Source organism: Salvelinus alpinus, chromosome 39 (genome assembly GCF_045679555.1).
Source record: "Salvelinus alpinus chromosome 39, SLU_Salpinus.1, whole genome shotgun sequence".
Taxonomy (NCBI): Eukaryota; Metazoa; Chordata; class Actinopteri; order Salmoniformes; family Salmonidae; genus Salvelinus; species Salvelinus alpinus.
This window is the reverse complement of record NC_092124.1, coordinates 2,068,465-2,091,717: the sequence shown is the minus strand read 5'-3', so window position 1 is coordinate 2,091,717 and position 23,253 is coordinate 2,068,465.

Here is a 23,253-nt window from a genome sequence, read left to right as displayed (position 1 = left end):
AACTGCCATTTCCTGACAGTACAGAATGAGGTAAACCATAAAAGGACCTTGGATGAACAATAGGCCCCCAAGAACATAATCATTGTTGGCGTCGGTGACTAACATTATGGAAATGTAATTCCAGAACAGTCTATCGCCGCCCCTGTGTACTGCTCTCTCACCTACGGGGAGGAAAAGGTTATTGAAAATGTTAAGTGTCAAAACCAAGAGGGTCCGGTGCGGAATTAGCAATTCCAAAGTTGATGGCAAGTCTGAACTCTTTCTTAACCATTATATTTCTATATAGGGGGGTCAGCACGGTAGGTTGCGCCCCATCTTTCCGAGGGACCAATTAGCTCTCTCGATGAAAACTGGATGGCAGGGTCCTGCGGTCCTATTTAGTGGAGGGTAAAAGTTTAGGTGAAAATCAGACAAAAAAGATTTTTTTGTCATTGTGATGAGATACTACCACAACTGTAGTGTGTGTGCATTTGGGCAGTTACAGCACAGAATACCACAAAGTCACAATCCCTGCTGAGGATTACAAAAGACTAGGGTATACAAATCTACTGAGGCTCTGGATCGAAACAGAGCTGTCAAAAAAAAGCGAAAAAAGTTGTTGATAAAATCCTTTCAAAGCTCACCATTGCTGTATTTTTTTCCCGTCTTTTCTCCTCAAGTATACAGTGAGTAAGCTAACCTCTGAGTATTTGAGTTTTATAAAACAGTTTAGCTTGTAATACACTTCAGACAGGCCAGACAATGGAGACAGCAGCTACTCCCAGAGAAGGCGAGAGTTAGAAATCGTTCAGTCTGGCCCCCGTCGGTGACGACGCACGTGGCTGCAAGCTGTACGCAAACAACACGACAAGTGGAGAGATGAAACCATGGTGTTTGTTTGTGTATGAAAGAGAAAGAGAGGGAGAAATAGCGAGAGCGACAAAGACAGACAGTGAGAATAAGAGAGGGAGAGCGAATGAGAAAGGGATATGGAAAGGGTGAGTGAGAGCCAATGAACAAGACATACGGTGGATTTAAACACAAACACAGTCAAGGCGGACGTGTTGACACTCCAGACGTAGGCCATAAAGAAGCGTCCTCTCTCGCGTTCGCAGGGGGGGGAAACACAACACAATGGAGAAACATCGGTATTAAAACCACCCATGCCCCCAGTCACAAATCCTACCCTTGGGACAGCCAGACAGGTAACAACAACCATAAACAAAGGGGGCTTATCACTTAAAGAAGATTGCGCTCCCTCTTTCCGAGAGACCAATTAGCTCTCTCGATGAAAATAGGATGGCAGGGGTCTGCGGAGATCGGGTTCTGTTTACTGGGGCGGTGGGGGGGGGGGGGGTAAAGGTTTTGGTGGAATTTAGACAAAAAATGCTTCTTTTGGTCATTGTGATGAGATACTATCATAGTTATAGGGTGTGTGTAGGCAGTTACAGCACAGAATACCACTAGACAAAGTCACAATGCCTGCTGAGGACTATGCTGATATCTTTGGATCGAAACCGAGCTGGCAAAAAAAGCAACAAAAGTTGTTATTACAAAATAATAATAATGATAAAAAAATATATATTTCAAAGCTCACCATTGCTGTATTTTCTTCTTAATTTGTTTTCAAGTATACTTTTTATTTATTTAACCAGGCAGTTAAGAACAAATACGTATTTACAATGACGGCCTACCTCGGCCAAACCCGGACGACGCTGGGCAAATTGTGCGCCGCCCTATGGGACTCCCAATCACGGCCGGATGTGATACACCCTGGAATTGATCCAGGGTCTGTAGCTACTGAGATACAGTGCCTTAGACCGCTGCACCACTTGGGAGCCCCAGTATACAGTGAGTAAGCTAAGTTCAGTGAGTATCTGAGTGTCGTAAACAGTTTAGCTTGTAATATACTTCAGAGGCTGGCTATAGAATATCGTCCAGGCCAGACAACGGAGACAGCACCTACTCCCAGAGAGAGCTAGAGTTAGAAATCAACAAGACAAGTGGGGAGATGAAACCAGGGTGTTTTGTGTAAGAGAAAAAGAGAGGGAGAGCGGTGGGATATGGAAAGGGTGACAAAGAACAGTGAACAAGACATACGGTAGGATTTAAACCAACACAGTCAAGACGGGCGCGATGACACTCCAGACGTAGACCATAAAGAAGAGTCCTCTCTCGCTCGCAGGGGGGGGGGGGGGGGGAACATAACATAACGGAGAGACATGGGTATTACAAATACTCATGCCCCTGGTCACAAATCCTGCCCTCGGGATAGCGACAGACAGGTAACGACAGCCATAAACAAAAGAGGCTTATTACTTAAAGAAGAGCTCCTCGGTTCTCTAAAAACCCAGATAGATAGAGAGCGAGAGAGAGAGAGAGAGAGAGAGAGAGAGAGAGAGAGAGAGAGAGAGAGAGAGAGAGAGAGAGAGAGAGAGAGAGAGAGAGAGAGAGAGAGAGAGAGAAAGAGAGAGAGAGAGAGAGAGAGAGAGAGAGAGAGATATACAGCCGCGGAGCCATAGTAAAACAAATAGGAATAAACTATATAAATAAATAAGGGAACGGAGGAGGACGATGGAACGAGAGAAAAACAGCGAGGTGTAAAGAACAAGCAACTTAAGAGATCAATAATTCTCTCTTGCTGCTGAAGCAGATTTACGTGAGTAGAAGGAAAACTTTCCACCCTCGCTCGGCATCGTTCCATCTTTGTCCTGGTTTTTAAAATTACAGAGACACAGACAGACGGACGCAGAAGCACACACACACTGACAAAGACATTGGACATACACGCACTTGGACGCACACTTGCACACAAACTCACAGCTACTGCCACACAAAGCGAATTGAAAGGCACAACTTGAATGGTAACTTGATCAACACACAAAGACACAGAAAGACACACACACACACACACACACACACACACACACACACACACACACACACACACACACACACACACACACACACACACACACACACACACACACACACACACACACACACACACACACACACACACACACACACACTCACTTGCAGTGCAAAGAGTAGCAGTGGCTTGTCACCTAAATAACTTTCAAGAGTCTTGTTACAGGCAATCATTTATAACGTTAAAGATGATACTGTGCACAAACAAGCATATTATTCAGCGTAACTCATATCTCCGCCAGTAACGCAGGAGTCTCTTTTTTTGCATCAAATGTCAGGGCTTTACAACTCCCCCAAAAGCGCACAGATAAAACCTCTGTAAAGCTTTCTTTTTGTCTTTTTTCCCCCCGTTCCTGTCTATTCCCCCGACACCAGCAGCGCATGTAAGGTGAGAATGAGCCGGAGCACTGGCCTGCTATAGATTACTATTATCTGGAAGTGAGACCTAGCTGGCAGGCACCTCTGGCTGGGTGTCTGTCCTGTCTCCACCCTTCTCCCAAGCACATCACAGAGGACCCAACACAAAATCTTGCCCAATGTTTTGAGCTGCTGCCCCCCCTCCCTCCCTCCCCCAGAAGGAGATTACAAGGTCCCACTGTTCAGCAAGAAAAGGAGCGGGACAAGATTAATTCCGATGGCCATCAGGATGCTGAACAGTGGGACATAGGACAGATGTAGGCCCAATACATGGTCAGAGTGTAGACCGAAGATACTGAAAATGTGTGTTTATAATTATCTTGCCAGTATTTTCCATATTGAATGTATTATCATGTGTTTTTTGGTATTACATTTTTGTGTATTTGTACGCTGGCTTCACAAAATGAATGTCCATGTAAACGGACAATCAAGTGTATTGTATCGTATCATTCCTCCCCGTTCCTCTCCCTTTGTCCTTCGCTGCGTTTGCGTTAAAGTAAAGAGGGAGGGTGGGAAAGGGACAGAGAGAGAGAAGAGAGAGAAACTAAGAGAAAGGGAGAGGGAGAGGGAGAGAGACACAGAGAGAGTGAGCGAGAGATAAGAGAACCAGAAAGAGACATGAACAGAGGGAAGGAAATTAAGAGAGAAAAAGAGAAGGCAAGAGTGTGTGAGAGATAAGGCTCTTTAGAAAGAGGAGGGCGGTTCACTCCCCCGGTGGTAGAAATTACAATCGCCATTGTCATTGGAGGGGTCAATTAAAGGTTTGGATGTAAACCCGGCTGTGCGTGGCTCAGAACTCATCCTATTGTCTGCTCCCTGGCTAAAGGCAGATATCAAAGCCTGTTAACACTGCAGTCAAGCATCAGTGTGTGTGTGTGTGTGTGTGTGTGTGTGTGTGTGTGTGTGTGTGTGTGTGTGTGTGTGTGTGTGTGTGTGTGTGTGTGTGTGTGTGTGTGTGTGTGTGTGTGTGTGTGTGTGTGTGTGTGTGTGTGTGTGTGTGTGTGTGTGTGTGTGTGTGTGTGTGTGTGTGTGTGTGTGTGTGTGTGATCACGCTGTCAGTGTAGAATTATAAACACACCTTCCTCACAGACAGTGCCAAGGCCTGACAAAGGGCATGTAAATGCCCGTCTTGAGATTCCCTGACCTGAGCTAGAAAGTTGTTACAAGTACTTTGTACTTGTAACAACAGCACCATCCGATCAGTTTCTTTGCTTTCTCTGCTCCAGGTTGTTTTGCGCTTTTTCACAATGTTCTGAAATGAGAAATAACATAACTCACATAGGCGAGGGCGTAATGAATGTGCTAACCTTAATATAATAGCAAACCGGTGCGTCTGTGCTTGCATAACCAAAGGGTGAAAGCAATACCGGTGAATTATTGAAAAGAAAAGGGAAAAAATGCATTTCGGTTAATATTATAAGCGGTTATCGTGTACAAAGAAAAACCTGAGTTCAGCAACCCTTGAGTGGTGGAGAAGGACTTGATTCACTGCAGAATAGAATTATTCAAAAGGAAATCATTCATAATAATAGCACTCGGTAATGGTTCTTAGTATGGTTAAACAGGAAATGGTCCAAGTATGCTGTTATTAACGAAAATCTAAACTGAACGAGGGTAAACGATCCTACTTTCCAAGTACCAGTACAAAGTATACAGATTATGAATTCATAAATGACATAAAATAACATTCAACTCCTGATCTTCTTGTCTTTGCAAAGAGTTCAACTTCTTTTCAAATAGCCTAGCAACTATAGCCAAGTTTGAAGTATATATCGGACACATTCTATAGACAGAGTTAATCATATCACACGACTCTAGACATTTCTTTATTTCTTTGCATGTCTTCTTGTTTGACCATCTTTCAAACTTTTATCTACTTATTATATTGGGTGGCTCGTGCCCTGAATGCTGATTGGGTGAAATCCGTGGTACAGTACATCAGACCGTATACCATGGGTATGACAAAACATGTATTTTTACTGCTCTAATTACGTTGGTAACAAGTTTATAATAGCGATAAGGCACCTTGGGATTTGTGATATATGGCCAAAATACCACGGCTAAGGGCTGTGTCCTGTCCTTTTTCCACATTTTGTTACGTTACAGCCTTATTCTAAAATGTATAAAATAAAAAGAAAATCCTCAGCAATCTACACAGAATAATGACAAAGCGAAAACAGGTTTTTAGATATTTTTGCAAAAGTATTAAAAAGTATACATAAAAAAAAAAATTCAGACCCTTTGCTATGAGACTTGAAATTGAGCTCAGGTGCATCCTGTTTCCATTGATCATCCTTGAGATGTTTCTACAACTTGATTGGAGTCCACCTGTGATATATTCAATTGATTAGACATGATTTGGAAAGGCACATACCTGTGTAATTAAGGTCCCACAGTTGACAGTGCATGTCAGAGCAAAAACCAAGCCATCAGGACAAAGGAGTTGTCCGTAGAGCTCCGAGACAGGATTGTGTTGAGGCACAGATCTGGGGAAGGGTACCAAAACATTTCTGCAGCATTGAAGGTACCCAAGAACACAGTGGCCTTCATCATTCTTAAATGGAAGAAGTTTGGAACCACCAAGACTCTTCCTAGAGCTGGCCACCCGGCCAAACTGAGCAATAGGGGAGAAGGGCCTTGGTCAGGGAGGTGACCAAGAACCCGATGGTCACTCTGACAGAGCTCCAGAGTTTCTCTGTGGGGATGGGAGAACATTCCAGAAGGACAACCATCTCTGCAGCACTCCACCAATCAGGCCTTTATGGTAGAGTGGTCAGACGGAAGCCACTCCTGAGTAAATGCACATGACAGCCCGCTTGGAGTTTGCCAAAAGGCACCTAAAGACTCTCAGACCACGAGAAACAAGATTCTCTGGTCTGATGAAACCAAGATTGAACTATTTGGCCTGAATGCCAAGTGTCACGTCTGGAGGAAACCTGGCACCATCTGAACTGTGAAGCATGGTGGTGGCAGCGTCATGCTGTGGGGATGTTTTTCAGCGGCAGGGACTGGGAAACCAGTCAGGATGGAGGCAAAGATGAATGGCGCAAAGTACAGAGAGATCCTTGCTCCAGAGCGCTCACGACCTCAGACTGGGACGAAGGTTCACCTTCCAACAGGACAACGACCCTAAGCACACAGCCAAGACAACATATGAGTGGCTTCAGAACAAGTCTCTGAATGTCCTTGGGTGGCCCAGCCAGAGCCCGGACATGAACCCGATCAAACATCTCTGGAGAGACCTGAAAATAGCTGTGCAGCAACGCTCTCCATCCAACCTGACAGAGCTTAAGAGGATCTGCAGAGAAGAATCTGAGAAACCCCCCAAATACTGATGTGCCAAGCTTGTAGCTTCATACCCAAGAAGATCAAGGCAAAGGGTGGCTACTTTAAAGAATCTTAAATATAAAATATATTTAGATTTGTTTAACACGTTTTTTGGTTACTACATGATTCCATATGTATTATTTCATAGTTTTGATGTCTTCAGTATTATCCAACAATTTAGAAAATATTAAAAATAAAGAAAAACTCTTGGATTAGTAGGTGTGTCCAAACTTTTGACTGGTTCTGTATATTTGTGCATCTTTTCCATGACAAAGGTTTGACAGGGTCTCCATCATTCCAGAAGAAGTTATATATAAGTTACAAATGTGTCTAAATCAAGACATCACTGAGATTGAATTGTCTGCAGTCTATTTAGTGACTTGATACAGAAACAATCTGAGACCCAGCTGTGTGGTATGAGTCTCTCAGACTCCCTCTATTTCACAGCTGTGTGAGCAGTCCTCTGTCCCCCTAATTAACTGACCCTTAAGGTCTGACCCAGACATGACTGACACACATGAAGTCAAGCGCATGCACCAGCCAGGTCGCTCAAGATCCACTGCGAAATTCTATGTCTGTTCAGGTAAGCAGGACGTTGGGAGATGACTTCAAAACTGGCCACTTGCGGCAACGGTGAGAGCTATTGCCATCAAGTAGGCTTGGGGTTTTCTAGGGTGTATTGGACAGGGATGGTGGATGGGTGTAACCACGAGCTTACCTTAACCATTCGGAATGAATTCTTAAACTTAACCTTGGAGTTGTTTTTATTTGAACCCTAACCCAAACCTTAACCCCTTAGCTTATCCATTCAGAATGAATGCCTAAACTGAACCTTCAAAATGTAACATGTATGGACAAACATTGGATTCTGCAGAAAGACTGTGAAAGTGTGTTGCACACACACACACACACACACACACACACACACACAAACAAGTGCAGTCCCCCAAAACCCACACTCTCTCTCACTCTCTGTCTCTCTTTCTCTCTCTCTCTGTCTGTCTCTTTCCCGACCCCCCCCCCCCCCCCCCCGCCCTCTCTCTGCCAGGCCTTTTCACACCACAGAATTTTCTTAAAGAGGAGTCTTGTGGGTCACTGCTCTTTGCAGTGCAAGTTTCAGATATTGACAGTCAGAGAGAGGGAGAGAGAGTATCTCTTTAAATTCTGGTGTTAAATACACTTGAGAGAAACACCTCTTAGAGGGGGGAGGGGATGTGTGAATTTGTGAGTGTAAAGTCAGGACGTGGTTAACACACACACACTAACACCGTTGTCGTTTTAACTCCTTGAGGAGACAGGGAAAACAGAACACAGGTTTAGGTGACGGTACAAATTGTGCATTCTAGGGAATTATTTTTGCTTCACTAGACTAACATCCATCCAGACGTCATCAAACCTAAACAGTCACAGTAAGTCCTAGAACGTTTTCAAAAGCAAAAGCCCTGTTTTACCTGGGTCTGCCCCAATGGTGGCTGGTGGAACTTTAAATCGGAGGACAGGCTCATAGTAATGGCTGGAATGGAATGGTATTAAAAGAAACATAAAAACACATGTTAAACCATATGTTTGATACCATTCAATGTATTACATTCAAGTCATTACCATGCGCCTGTCCTCCCCTCACCAGCCTCCACTAGTCTGGGTCTGACAGCATAAAAAAATAGCTAATGCTAGTTATAACTCTTCTTCTATTGTCCCTGACTGCGTACGTCCTCAGGGTAAAGGATTGCCTCTGACCAACGGTCCTCCTGAATGATGGACATCAAACAAAACAAAAGCTGGGAAAAAAGAGAGGAACTCCTGGGCTTTTGTGAAACGACGAAATCTCTTTTGATCTCGGCTGAGATGAAGTGATGGGTCGGACTATGATATGGTTTGAGGCGCACACCGTGACATGACAGTGTAGTGAGCTGGAGCTGGTGTAAAGGCAAAATGACGGGCTCGCGATTAACAGTGACTCGGCTGACGTTAGTCGACTAGCTGCGTGTCATATGAAATCTCAAAAGTTTTTAAATCAAGCACACACTATAAAATGTTAAAGGTAAGCCTATATAGCAAAAGCAATCAAACAGAAATTTGAAAGTCTCTTTCGCTGCCTCCGTTTACCTTGAAAATGAACACGCGTGTACTACGTGGCAGACACATTGTGTAACTAATTCATGTTAAAAGCTTTAATGTGCTTACATCACCTGGAATACATACAGACACCACTGTCTCGGCTTGTGGTGTGCAGGGAAAGTGGAAACTACTTGAAATGCCTTAACACATCTGTGTTTGTGTGCATGCGTGTGTGTGTTTGAAGATGTGTGTGTGTGTGTGTGTGTGTCAATGGCTATCAGTGCTGTTTAAGATTAGGGAGGAGGATTCTTATTACTATTACAGCATATTGTGGATATCTTATTCATATTTCATTCACCCAGCTCAATGTAACATCGATAGGTTTAGGCTACTACATGATACTCGAATTTCCCCTATACCCATCATGAGGTTGCTACAACCCAGCCTACGAATGAAAGTTGATAACATATTGTTGCACAGGTCGGGAGACAAATTTTAGTAATCAAGGTGACAGACAGTGACACATTCAGTACTGCCGTGCTCACTCAGGCCTGCATCTAGGTTGTAATTATTAGTCCAAACAGTTACAAACAAGAGTTTCTATTGGAGAAATTCAGGTAGGTTTATCCCTGTTCCGTTACCGTTTGCTTCCGTTTGAGAAATGTTTTTCAACAGAACCGGCGTAATGAATTTACCTCTGATCACCCACACACACAGTTCACTTTCATAGCAGCATCATCACTTTGTTCGTTGTATAATTCCTTCTCGCATCTGCGCGATCTCCTCCTCTCACCTTTTCCTTTCGCTTGTGGACTTCAGTGGACAACACAACAGCTGTCCGTGACCAGGCGAAAAAACCTTTCCAAGCCAAAACCCACAACAATCACGCAGTACAGTGTACAGCAAGCAGTTTAGCAGTTACACCGACGAGCCCCGGTGGCAATAAATGTATTCAACTGAAAGCTTACCTTGACTTGGAAGAGTTACAGTGTTGGATAGCCTTAGCCAGCTACCTAACAAAAATAGCATTCCTCTCTGTTTGAGCCGGATGTTTGAGTAGGCTTAATTTGCTATCTGCATTAGCGAGCTAAGTAAGTGAAAGTGAAAAAAATACAACAAAATACAGCTAGCTCTCTCTCTCTCTCTGCTGCTTCTCCTTATATTTTTGAAGAAATACATTGGCTCAAAACTCTTCAACTATTGTCTTTCTCTGAGTCTAATACTCCCCACATTTGATGTACTACAGGGCTATCTAGCTGTAGCTTATGCTTTCAGTACTTGATTCATTCTCTGATCCTTTGATTGGGTGGACAACATGTCAGTTCATGCTGCAAGGTTGGAGGACGTCCTCTGGAAGTCATCATAATTACTGTGTAAGTCAATGGACGGGGGTGACAACCATGAGCCTCCTAAGTTTTCTATTGAAGTCAGTGTACCCAGAGGAGGATGAAAAATAGCTCTCCTCTGGCTACATCATGGTGCTACCCCAGAGAGTGCTGTGGAGGCTACTGTAGACCTTCATTGGAAAAGAGTATGTTCTAATCAGTTATTTGGTGACGTGAATACATTTAGTATAATCTTACCTATAAAGGATCACTTTTTTAATGGTCCTCCCCTTCCTCCTCTGAGGAACCTCAAGGTCTCCACTTCACAGCACAGTTTGGACTGACAGCTGTTCTAAACTTGAACACTGCTTGCGTGAAGAAGTTACCCCTTGCCTCCTGCTAATTGAGCAACTTTCATAAATGTTTTGTTGTCCAAGTGAGGGGAATGCTGTAAATAAAGTGGACTCAATGTATTTTGATAGATGAAATGTTGAGGAATATAATAAATACTGCTTTGATGTCATCCAAGCAAGCCAAACACGCAAGCAAGCCAAACACAAAATGTGCACTTCACATGTCCATATCGTAAAAGTCATGTAATATACAGTGTTAACATTTATGATCACTATGCTTGATCTACAGTTAAATTATGACATGTTGTCATACCCTGGGTTGTTCTGAAGATAATTAATCTATGTTTGTCATATTGTGAATTTTGGGGGGGATTGCAATACTCACTAACGAGTTACAAACTGCCTCCAAACTGTTGGTCGGGAGCTTCATGAAATGGGTTTCCATGGCCGAGCATCCGCACACGAGCCCAAGAACACCATGCACAATACCAAGCGTTGGCTTGAGTGTTGTAAAGCTCACCGCCATTGGACTCTGGAACAGTGATGAATCACACTTTACCATCTGGCAGGACAAATCTGGGTTTGGTGGATGCCAGGAGAGCGCTACCTGGCTGAATGCATAGTGCACACTGTAAAGTTTGGTGGAGGAGAAATAATGGTCTATGACTGTTTTTCATGGTACAGTCTAGGCCCCTTAGTTCCAGTGAAGGGAAATCTTAATGCTACAGCATACCATTACATTATTGATGATTCCTGTTTCCCAACTTTGTGGCAACACTTTGTCCCTTTCCTGTTTCAGCATGACAATGCCCCCGTGTACAAAGCGAGGTCCAAAAAGAAATTATTTGCCGATATCGGTGTGGAAGAACTTGACTGGCCTGCACAGAGCCCTGACCTCAACCTCATCGAACACATTCCGGATAAATTGGAACGCCGACTGTGAGCCAGGGCTAATCGCTCAACATCAGTGCCCAACCTCACTAATGCTCTTGTGGCTGAGTGGAAGCAAGTCCCTGCAGCAATGTTTCAACATCTAGTGGAACGCCTTCCCAGAAGAGTGGAGGCTGTTATATCAGCAAAGGGGGACCAACTCCATATGAATCGCCATGATTTTGGAATGAGATGTTTGACGAACAGGTGCACACGTACTTTTGGTCATCTTGTGTATGTTGACAATAGAACACGCTTTCAAATGATGCCTGACTGTCCCGATTGCGATTTATAATGGACCATTTTTAGACTGTGTAAGCAATAACAGCACTTGTGTAAAGGTGGGGATGCAGGGCTGTGTAAGAAAAAAAAAGCTCCTTATAGTTGAAGACGCTTCTTTGTCATCACAGTGCATTAAAATGACATATTACACAGACCAGTTAGACCTCTCGCTCAAACCCTTGTCATTTATTTCTCTTATGTTGCACCTAGCCCACATTTTCCGGAACTATTTTTTATCATGTTACTGAACGTGTCCAGAGTATTTTCAGAGTTCATTGTGAACAAATGTGGTGAAAATCAACAGTGTAATGTTTGGAGTCAGTCTTGTGTCAGATGAACTGTTTTGTTCTCACCTTTATTCGAATCATTTCCCCATAATCTCCAAACTGTTCCCTTTTGATTGCTACCAGGGTTATGCATACTCTTTCTATGTTTCTTCTGTTATAAACATTTCATCCATATAGACCAATTCCCACAAGAGCAAGGGGTTAATAAAAGGCGAAATCAACTTGTCACTCCTAGTCTTCAGGTGGAACCGGAGCAAATGTGTTTCGGTCTGTGTTCATCATCTGGACGACAATACAAACGCTTGTTTGATGTCACATCAGCGTCAGGTTGCATTGTGTTCTCCAGTCGTCGTCGCCTTTTAATATTTATTCTCAGACTCGGGCCCGCCTTTGATAGCGCCATGTAGGCAGGCAGACTCAATAAGTTATTTGACAAATACCCACAAGCCCCTGTGGAAATGTGCAGCAAAGCTCAGGAAATGTTTTAAGTACGTTAAACTCCTGAAATGTATATTCGTTTTTCTGTCTGTGGAGAAGGAAAATACGCAATTAAGTTGCAGTGGAATATTGCGGTATTATGAAGAAACAATTTTTGCAAGTAAGGATAGTAAGTGTGTGTATAGTACCTGTGTGTTTGGTGAGACTGAAAAATAGGCCCGGGATAGCTCACCGGTTAACAGTTCATTACAGTTCTACTCCAAAAAAACTGAATATCACAAAACAATGTAGCTCAACTCTGAAAGCGTTCTCTGCCCTAACATCAGACCTGGTCCCTGGGCAAAGTTCTCCTGAAAAACTGTGTACCCAGGTTCTCTATCTACCTCCATCTAAGAGTATTACTCTGAGCTACAGTGCCATTTCAATGTGTTTACAGTAATAATGCCTCGATTTGACTCGGTACCGGTACCACCTGTATATAGCCTCATTATTGTTATTTTATTGCGTTATTTATCTATTTTTTATATGTATTTTTTTACTTTAGTTTATTTAATAAATATTTTCTTTACTCTATTTCCTTCAAACTGCCTTTTTGTTTAAGCGCTTGTAAATAAGCATTTCACGGTAAGATCTACACCGGTTGTGTTCGGCGCATGTGACAAATACAATTTGGTTTGATTTGATCGTGCACCCAACTTAAGGCCAACAACACTGCTTATCATTCGAAAACCTTAACCTCGATTGATTTTCTCTCCCCGTCTACGCTCTAGTCAAATGGCACTGTCCCAGTGAGACGATAAGCTTTTCACTCAGCTTTCCCCTTCAATACTGTGTGTAAGTGTGCACTACAAGGGGACAATGAAGTAACGACGTCACGAGCCTTTCGTTTGAAGCCATCTGCACGTTTGCACCTTTGTCCTGCTCAGATGCAGACAGAGTGTCTGTGTGTGCATGCGTACGTGCATGCGTGCGGGCATCTAAATGTGTGTAATATGAAGACCTGTACTATGTAATAAAGCTTGCTAGATCATTCTTTTCCCTCTTAGTGGAAAAATACTGCCAAAATCGAAGAAAATAGAAGTTCAATTATTCTTGAAGACTCTGTAATGACTTTCTTTTCTGTCTCTTTTCTCTCTCCGTGTAGCAGAAATACATCATTAAACTTTCATTACGCCACTGCAGTTAATTTCCGTTGTGGAGAAGCAGCTTAGTGGCTCATTGTAGAGCGTACCGTTTACTGTTGTGTACTGCTGCTGCGCCGTCACACGCTGCATCACGTAACCTTGTTTTCTTTCATGCCCAAGACAGCCTGGTAATAACTTGGAATAGTAGAATACGCTGTAGCATATGTACGTACAGGTGCTGCTGATGCACGCAAACACCAAGGGATTTAGCAAACAAGTCGGGAGTGCATACCCACACACACACACAGAGCACAGCACAGCATATAATATATTATAAAACACAGAACCCACATACAACACATCATGCAAATAAAGGGTGATGGAAGCAAGATGGACGCCTTCCATATGATTCCATGACTGAACTCACCCAGTGCATTTTTAATGCCGTGCTCTCATGGCCGATGCTGCCTGCCTGAGCCCTAGCTGGCGTTCCTACAGTGATCTCATCAGGTTCGGATCCAGAATTCGAAATAATGTCACGGGTCTGGGTCGAATCTGATATGATTGTCATGGTTCTCGGTCATGTGTAATTTTAACTGACTTGTCAGGAAGGGCCCGTACAGATATGATTGTGTGTGAGTGTGAGTGTGAGTGTGAGTGTGAGTGTGAGTGTGAGAGTGAGTGTGAGAGAGAGAGAGAGAGCGTGCGAGAGAGAGAGAGAGAGAGAGAGCGAGAGCTGCGAGAGAGCGAGAGAGAGAGCGAGAGAGAGTTGCGAGAGAGAGCTGCGAGAGAGAGAGCGAGAGAGAGAGAGAGCGAGAGAGAGAGCTGCGAGAGAGAGCGAGATAGAGAGCTGAGAGAGAGCGAGAGAGAGAGCTGCGAGAGAGAGAGATGCGGAGAGAGAGAGTGAGAGAGCTGCGAGAGAGAGCTGCGAGAGAGAGAGCGAGACGAGAGAGAGAGAGAGAGAGAGAGAGAGAGAGAGAGAGAGAGCTGCGAGAGAGAGAGAGAGAGAGAGAGAGAGAGAGAGAGCGAGAGAGAGAGCTGCGAGAGAGAGAGAGAGCTGCGAGAGAGAGAGCTGCGAGAGAGAGACGAGAGAGAGAGAGAGAGAGAGAGAGAGAGCGAGAGAGAGAGCTGCGAGAGAGAGAGAGCTGCGAGAGAGAGAGAAACAGAGAGAGAGAGATGTAGCATGTTGTTGTTGTTGGCCAATCATAAGGCATCAAAGTGGCAATAGGCTACAGTCATAGAGCTTCAGTGTGTGGCAAAAGTATCAAGATATCTAATCAAAAGAAAACGGGATTAAAATCTCTCCCTCCTCGTGCTTTATCAGCTCTGGTTAATAAAGTAGATTTTAAAAAATGACTTTTCTGCTGCTTCCCTCACTCGGATTGTACCGGGTCTGGATCCGACCAGGTCTATACGGAACGGGTCTAGTTGTCCTCGGGTCCGTACGGAACGGGTCTCTATAAATTTATGCATATCATGTCCGGAAGGAAGTTTATGCAATTCAGGTCCACATTTTTGGACCCGTGAAGACCTCTAATGGTGACAGTGATGCATCCTCTATAACGCATAAATCCCCCTCATTGTCTACCACCTGATGACCTGAATCTCAAAGCTGGATTTATTAAATGGATGCTTTACACTCGCGCAGGCAAACACGCAGACAGATAGATGTATGCACACACACGAACACACACACACACATACAGACAATGTACTGTATGCACAAACACAAACATCTGGAGACAGGCATCGCTTCTCAGAGCCTAGACTATATACTCACACAAGGCGCCTCAGAACTGTCTATATCGCGGTATGATGCACAACAATACATCGTTACTACCCCACCCAAGAGACATAACATGCAATCTTACCATTCCACAACATAGCTGGAAATCATCATGGTTCATCATTGGAGATCATGTTGAACAATCGTGTAGTGTCGAATACAATTTGGGCTTACATTGCCATGGTGCGATAACATTGCGATAACGTTGCGATAACGTTTCCATGAATGTTGCTGCTGCGTTCAATGTCTCAGGATGGGGTCTGATTGGTATCTTGATGAGGCACACAGGCACCCTAAAGACTTGTCCCTCCCGCTGAAGGAAAAGTCACCGCCTCCCATTCACACACACACATACCGTTCTGTTGGGCACAGCGATGTGCAACTTTCCATTCGACGGAAACAAGTGCAGTTCCGAACGACCAGTTGAAGAATGTTTGAGATTATGGTGGGTTAGAGGGCGATTGTGTATGGTGTGCTGGACAAGATTTCTCATTTCAACAGGTAACCCCCATATTGATCAGGTCACACCCCACCAAATAAAAGAAAATTGTACTCGTCACATGCTTCATAAACAACGAGTGTAGACCAACAGTGAAATGCTTACTCACGGGCCATTCCCAACAATGCCGAAAACCACACCCACTAAACAGGAGCAAACATACCTTGAGACTGGTAAACAAAGGTGCACTCCAAACCATCTACTGTAGCAATGCATCCCTTGGTTAACCTGGTGAATACACTGGATTGGATGTGGATGGGGCTCAATGGGGCTGAGCAAAAAGTTATTTCAATTTAAACTTCAACATTGAAGACGACATAAGGTTCTTAGCACTAACTCATTGAAAAACAGCCTGTTTTCTTGAGATAACACCCTAATCGTATTTTGTGTTTTTCTTTCGTAAATTCACCATCAATTATTTCGATCACCTGTGTCGTTTCGCAAATTTCCCAAACCTCCTTGTTCTAGTGTGTCTCTTTTCCCCTTAGTTTGAGCAAATTGCAGCAGACACGAGAACAAATTGATAAAACAACTCTATCTAAGATGTTATGGCATTCCTTGGAGGGGTTCATCACGTAATGATTTGTTTTGAGAGGAACAGCTGTCTGAGTCCATGGTGAAAGCTGGTCCATTACAGAGGCAAGGCAAGGCAGGCGCTGAAGTCAGCCGTGTACACCACAGCTGCCAGATCCCACGCACGCACGCACGCACGCACTCACTCACACAATTAAATGAAAAAAAAACGGAAAAAAATTCTCTGACAGATGCAAATTGGAAAACTCATGCGATACTCTCTAACACAGACACACACACATTGTCACTGTGCCTGTGGCACAGCCCTGATGAGCCAGGTGTGAGAGGAGAGCTCATCTGTAATTGACCTTAATGATGACTCCGCTCCGTGACTCACCTCTCCTCTTCTCTCCCCTCCCCTCCTCATCCTGACTCACCATCATTAGCATATCTCCATCTTTAAATAAAGCACCCTATCATTTCACTCGTTAATGAAGCAGGGGAGTAGGTCAGTTAATTCTTAATGAAATAAAGAGAGTGGTCAGTCTTCAATTAAACTGTACAGGCTCAATAAAGTCTGAGAATTAAACAAGGTGCTAAACGGGAACAGAGGCCATATTCACAAAGCGCCTTGAAGTGCTGATCTCAGATCAGTGTTCCTTCTCGGTTTCATGATGATTCTCTGTGTGTCTGTGCACTCAGTGCTCATCTTGGATCAATTCTGCCTTTTAAATCATAATGAAACAGACCAATTTAGGATCGCTGGCATTATGTTCCGTTATGATTTCAAAGTCCAAACTGATCCTAGATCAGCACTTCTACGTTGAGCCACTCTGAGCCATCTTTTGAATATTTTGAATACGGGCCGAGAAGTGTACAGTACTGTGGGTCACTAATGCGATCAACAACACCATATTGAATGGAAAACAAAGGATATCCCTGAGAGGGCCCCAGAATGTATTTCCCTGGCAGAGTTGTCAATCCCCATTCGGCAAGATGAAATTGAAGTGAGGGGGGATAGCGTGAGATAGAACAACAAAAAAGAAAAGAAATAGAGAAGAGAGAATGGAATTGAGGCATCATTGGTGGGAACCCGAGAATGAACTGAGTGAGAGAAAAAAAGGAGGAGAGGAAAATAAGTGACAGCTTGAGCCAGCCTGCCTCACGGAGGACTCGAGGAATAAAATAGGTAACCTGCGTTATGAAGGAGAGAGCGCATGAGATGAAAGATTTATTGAGGCAGAGGGACTCGAGTTGATTTACGGTATGAGATTGAAATGCTAATTCAGCCCACGTACCATAGAGAGAGTGTGTGTGTGTGTGTGTGTACCTCACCTAGGGTTCCAACTACCCTACAGACTGACACTTGGGGTTGCCCTTAAAATAGTGGGTTGAGAAGCAACATCCATATTTGTCGTTCTTCTTAATTCTGGTAGTGTCCAGCACCCTCAGGCACCCCCACTAAACGCAAACCCACACACAATCATTTTTCTAAATCTATCCCCGTCCTCATGCACACCAATGTAACACATGCTAAAGTCAAAACACAGATTCATAAGGGTAATTCAATAAGAGTTCAATTGTGCTTTTGGGCTTCCTCCCTAGGCCATTGAAACATGCTAAGTGCATTAAACAAACAATTGGCCAAATCAGGCCCGAGAAACACACCAACACCATCTTAAATTCACACCAAATAAGCGTGACGGTTTGTGTACCCCTCTTGGTGGAGTAAACAAATGCCTGCCTTAAAGCACTAGGTGTGAGTGTTCGGGAAAGGTCACGCGGAAAGTGGGGCATGATTGGCGATTGGCTATTTGCAGTTAGTCATCGGCGGTGACGTGGAAATCCATCGGGGAGAAGAGTTGCCTTTCTCTCCGGCTGGAATTGACCACCGATCGATGGCGTAGGAAATTGGTCAGCTGAGGTGGACTGGGAGGAGAGAATAGAAAGGGAGGGAGGGAGGGAGTGTTTGGCGAAGCATTAGCTAAAGATTATTTATGGCGATACATATATTCTGTTGGGTTGCAGGCTGGTTTTCCGAGTGGATTTTTTTTTAATTGTCTGCATAAGCACGTCGTCGTTTCCGGCAATGGAAAAGGGCCATTATTCTGTGAGTGTGATATGTTTGGCCAAATATCTACTCTGTAATTTTATGCGGGAGTCCAAATGCGGATCATTTGACTCGACCGATATGTCCTCCGATTTTGGAGAGCGATAATGGAGTCCACATATGCAGGTTGCTCCTGTCTTTCTCTCCCACTTCTGTTCTCTTTCTCCCTCTCTCTCTCTGTTCCACTTTCTCTACCCATCTCTCTCCCTCTCACCTCTTCTCTCTGGCAGTGTCCGAAATCTGGCTTGCCTACTACTCACTTAAACGGCATACTGTGGACTAATCGTACAACATACTATTTAGAATGTACTGTTCTAAAAACGAATGCAGTAAGTAACAAATACAGCATGCTAGGCTAATCTTACTGTGCCATCTGATGCGCAATTGCGTTGATTCCAGCCATTCGTTCATTTTGGTACGGCGCATCCCCTCAGCTGATTATCAAATACGATTCTCTTCCTCAATAGTGTGCAGAGAATTCTACTAGATGAAAAGCATGCAACATTTTCGAAATTTCTATAAATCCTATACTATAAAACCCTCCCTAACACACTACCCTCTCTCTCTTTCTCTCCCTCTCTCTCTATCTCTCTCTCCACCACCACAGAGCCTCATCACTTTCCGCATCACAGGGCCAAGCTGTCATACTGCTGTGTGAGAGGAAGAGTGTGGGAATATATTGGAATGAGTTAAAGATTGTGTGAGGGAGAATGTGAGAGAGAAAAGAGGGCGTATGAAAGAGAGAGTTAACGTGTGCCTGTGTGTGCATATACCGTGAACATAATTGTCAGATTGAGAGAGGCAATGATTGCGACTGTGAGTATGAAAGAAAGAGAGACAGAGAGGGGGGGGGGGTGAACAAGAAAGAGATGGCACACACAGGCATCAGTAAACCTCTTGGCTGTGGGTGCTGCTGAGTGATCTGTCAGTTTAGCACCCAATCATGCCTTTCCTAATGGTCGCCGCCGTACATTCAAGATGCCAGTCAGCATCATAACGCTGGACTCTCCGTTCCTCTTCCCCTCTCCTCTCCACATCTGCTCTTTCCCTTCCCTCCCCTCCCCTCTACTCTCCTCTCCTCTACCTCCCTACCCGACCCTCGTCATTCCGTCCCCCAACCACTCTCCCCCCTCTCCTCACACGTACATAATGACATAGAGTCTGTGAGGTTCACTTTAATGGATGCTAACGAACCGCCACGTAACCTGGCTCAGTGCTGACCAGCGTGGCGGGATAGCCTTCATAATGCATGAGCTCTGGGCTAGCAGGCTAGGGATCTGTGTGAATTATTAAAGGTCGGACATGAGCAGATCGGTGGCAGAGTGGGGCAGAGCGCATATTACATGAAGGGGATTAGGTGTGATGTTTGCATAGTAGAAATTCTGGCTCTATCAGTAGAATTTAGAGCAAACGAAGGCAGTTAGGTACACAACTTGAAATAGAGATAGATCAAGTTGGGGGGGGTTCTATTCTCAAATGCCTTATACAGAGTGGAATGCTACTTTATTTGAGTATAATATAAAGTTTAAAAAAAAATAGAATAGTACTTTATTTGACATTACGCCGGAAATTAACATTTGTCTCATGCTCTCATCCCAACCAAATCAGACAACACACATTTTTGGGCTGTCCCTAACTCAAGGGCACAATGGAATACCTGATACCTGTACCTGATACCTGTAGCCCCCTACTACCCAGTGCAATACCTGAACCGGTGATCTTCTGCCTACTGGTTCGCCACTCTAACCTGTAGGCTACCTGCCGCCCTGATGATATCATCGAGACAATCTGCCCCGAGTACCCCGAGCATATTCAACCAGACACCGAACAAAAAACTTCAAGACTGAGCCGGCGCCTCCCAACACAAAGAGACATGTCAAAAGTATAACGCACTTTTATATAAATCGGCATTTGCATAAATGATCTTGTCAATAAGAGTGCTGGGAAGACAAACTACTACCCTTCTTACATCTCTCTTTTTGAGTGGCGCCGACTAGCTTCCGTCGTGTACTGTATGCATTGGCCTTTAAAGTAATCTGCCTGTATGCATAAAAATAATGGAGTTTCAAAGCACCGGAGAAATGTTCAAAGCAGTTATGAGAGGCCTTAGACGTGATCCTGGGTTTCTATTGTATTTGGGGTTTGGGGGACAGATTGAGTCTTAGTGGGGATGTCTTTTACTGGGTAAGTCAGCACGATTGTCTCAGAGTCTCCGCTGTGTGCTCGCCTTTTGATCTGGCGAAGGTAAACCTGCTCACTGATGTGCCGGCACACCCTGTAAAGAAGAGGAGTAAGAAGAGGAGGTCAATACCTCTAATGTCAAATGATTTTCGATTGCTAACACACACACATACACACACACACACACACATAGACACACATAGACACAGATGCTCCCACAGAAACCCACACATGCAGGCACGCACACATACACATTAATACACAGACACACTGAAGAGGCGTCTCAGTTACTCTGCTGGGTTGGATGACTGGATCATAGTGAGTCAGAGGACGAGTGGGCCCTTTTAAGGCCTCGTCCCAAATGGCACCCTATTCTCCGTATGGTGCACTACTTTAAGGTAATGCGCTATATGGGAAATAGGGTTCCATTTGGGACGTGGCCTAACTGTGATAGCTCCGTTGCACCATCTTCTTGAAGTCTCCAACCTCCACAAGACTCCACTGGATCGGGATGCTTCCCTCGTCTAAGCCCTCCCTAGACGGAGGAGGTTAACAAATCAACTAATAAATGAGCCAACGCCAGGGTCATAAATCATGGATTAGCGATCGATTTGTATGTCTGTGAGATGAGAGGAGTCAACACAGCTACAATCTGCCCGTCTACAAATTCATTGCAGATCGTAATTGACCAAAAGCAAATTACCCTCCCCGGTTAGCCGTTCATTACTGGCAAACACTTCACCAAAAATGGTGATCTCCCTGGATTTGAACATACACGAGTGTAAATAAAAGGCATGCAAATCAAACTTTTAATTGATGCATTGGTATTACGTTGCATTGAGAGACGCTGTGCTGAGAGTTGGAGCTATATATTCACAGTTATACTCGGCTATACTACCAGTTGAATCTCAGCGATTCAGCCCCAGTTGAATCTCCTAGTTTCAGTTGATGGGCCCTCTATAAAGGCTATATAGTCTTGTGGCGCTGGCGGTAAAAAGCCACTGTGGCATTGGAGGAGTGGGTAATGTAAGTCTGCTTGTGGGAGTCTGCACTGATAACATGACGTTTACACAGGAGAACAGCCCAGCCCCCTAACTGACACAACCATTCACTGAGAACACAAGACACACACGCACACACACATACACACACACACACACACACACACGCACGGAGCGAAATCCTCCAGCTGAATTATCTGATAATTGCAAAATGAGGAGTGAAAAGTGTTGCAAGTGAACAAAGAGAGAGAGAAAAGAGGGAGCAAGATGAGAGACAGAGAGCGAAAGAGAGAGAGAAAGAGAGAGAGGGCGAGAGAAAGAAAGAAAGAGGGAGGGAGGGAGAAAGAGAGAGTCGGATATGTGATCTGTCTCTCTGGCACCTATTATAGCCTTACAATATACTGTATACAGTAGCTGTCTTTATTAACATGGACAATAAGACAACTTGATGCCAAACGGCATCTCCAACTCAAGGTTAAATTATTACAGTTATTCTGTGATAGTCCAAGAATTCGGGAAACACACACTTTGCCATGGAGAATTCCATTAATACTATTAATATTCACAGAGACTTGTAACATGCTCCAAGGCGATTTGTGTAATCTAAGTGTGAATAAATAAAAGTGGCGTTAAGTGAAAAATGGGGGCTCATGAGTGATCAGCGAAGCCCAGTTGATACGGAAGTCTAATGTGACCGCTAATCTCGCTAAGTGACGATCATTTATACGACTCATCCTCACCCAGCGTGAGACAGTGATCTAATAATAATTGTCAGTTTGGAATGATCGTGTAAGTGTGGACCTCCCACAAGGCCTGAAAAAATAAGAAAAATAGGAAAAGATATATCATTTTTGTGTAAAACACATTTAAAAATCCTCATCTTAGCATTATCCAAACGTGTTAGATGACCATGTGTTTGTTATGTGCGGCAGGTAGCCTAGCAGTTAAGAGCGTTAGGCCAGTAACCGAAAAATCACTGGTTTGAATCCCTGAGCTGGCGATGTGCCCTTGATCAAGGTACTAACCTTTATTGCTCCTGTAAGTCGCTCTGGGTAAGAGTGTTTGCTAAATGACAAAAATGTCAATCTTATGTGAAAAAATAAGAAGATCTAAAGCATAATTACCCCCTCTGTGAGCCTCAATGGACAGATCTAAACATCCCACGGTTGACATGGACGTTTAGAGCCTCTGAAATGCCTGATAAAAGATGGAGGGGATCTATCTTTTTTTCTCGTCTGTTCTCCCCCTCTTTTCCTTTTTTTCTGGTTGGCTACCTTTGTTGTATTTTGTTTGTAGATGAAAACGGCTTAGATCTCGTCCGAAAAAGCACAAAAGTGCCCGGTGGACAAATTATTCTGTTCCTCCTTTGATCCACCACTGGCCTACAAAAGCCGACAAGGGGTTCAAACCAAGGAGGTGAGCTATGGATACGAGGCAGGAATGGACATGGGCAACGAGAGGGCCCTCGCTACACCCTCTCCATGCCCTTCACACTGTTCTGATCAACAAAGACCAACAACATGAAGGCCACAAGGACCACAAGGATGCCTGGAGCAAAGGTATTCAAAGGCCGGCCAATAAAGGAGGCTCCATTATCCTCCCTCCAGGAAACTGCGGAATATATAGCTCGATCTCCAGTCGAATTAAGTCAGTATATGCCTTCAGAAAGTCACTCTTTACTTTTTCAAAAATGTTATGGATTACATTTCATG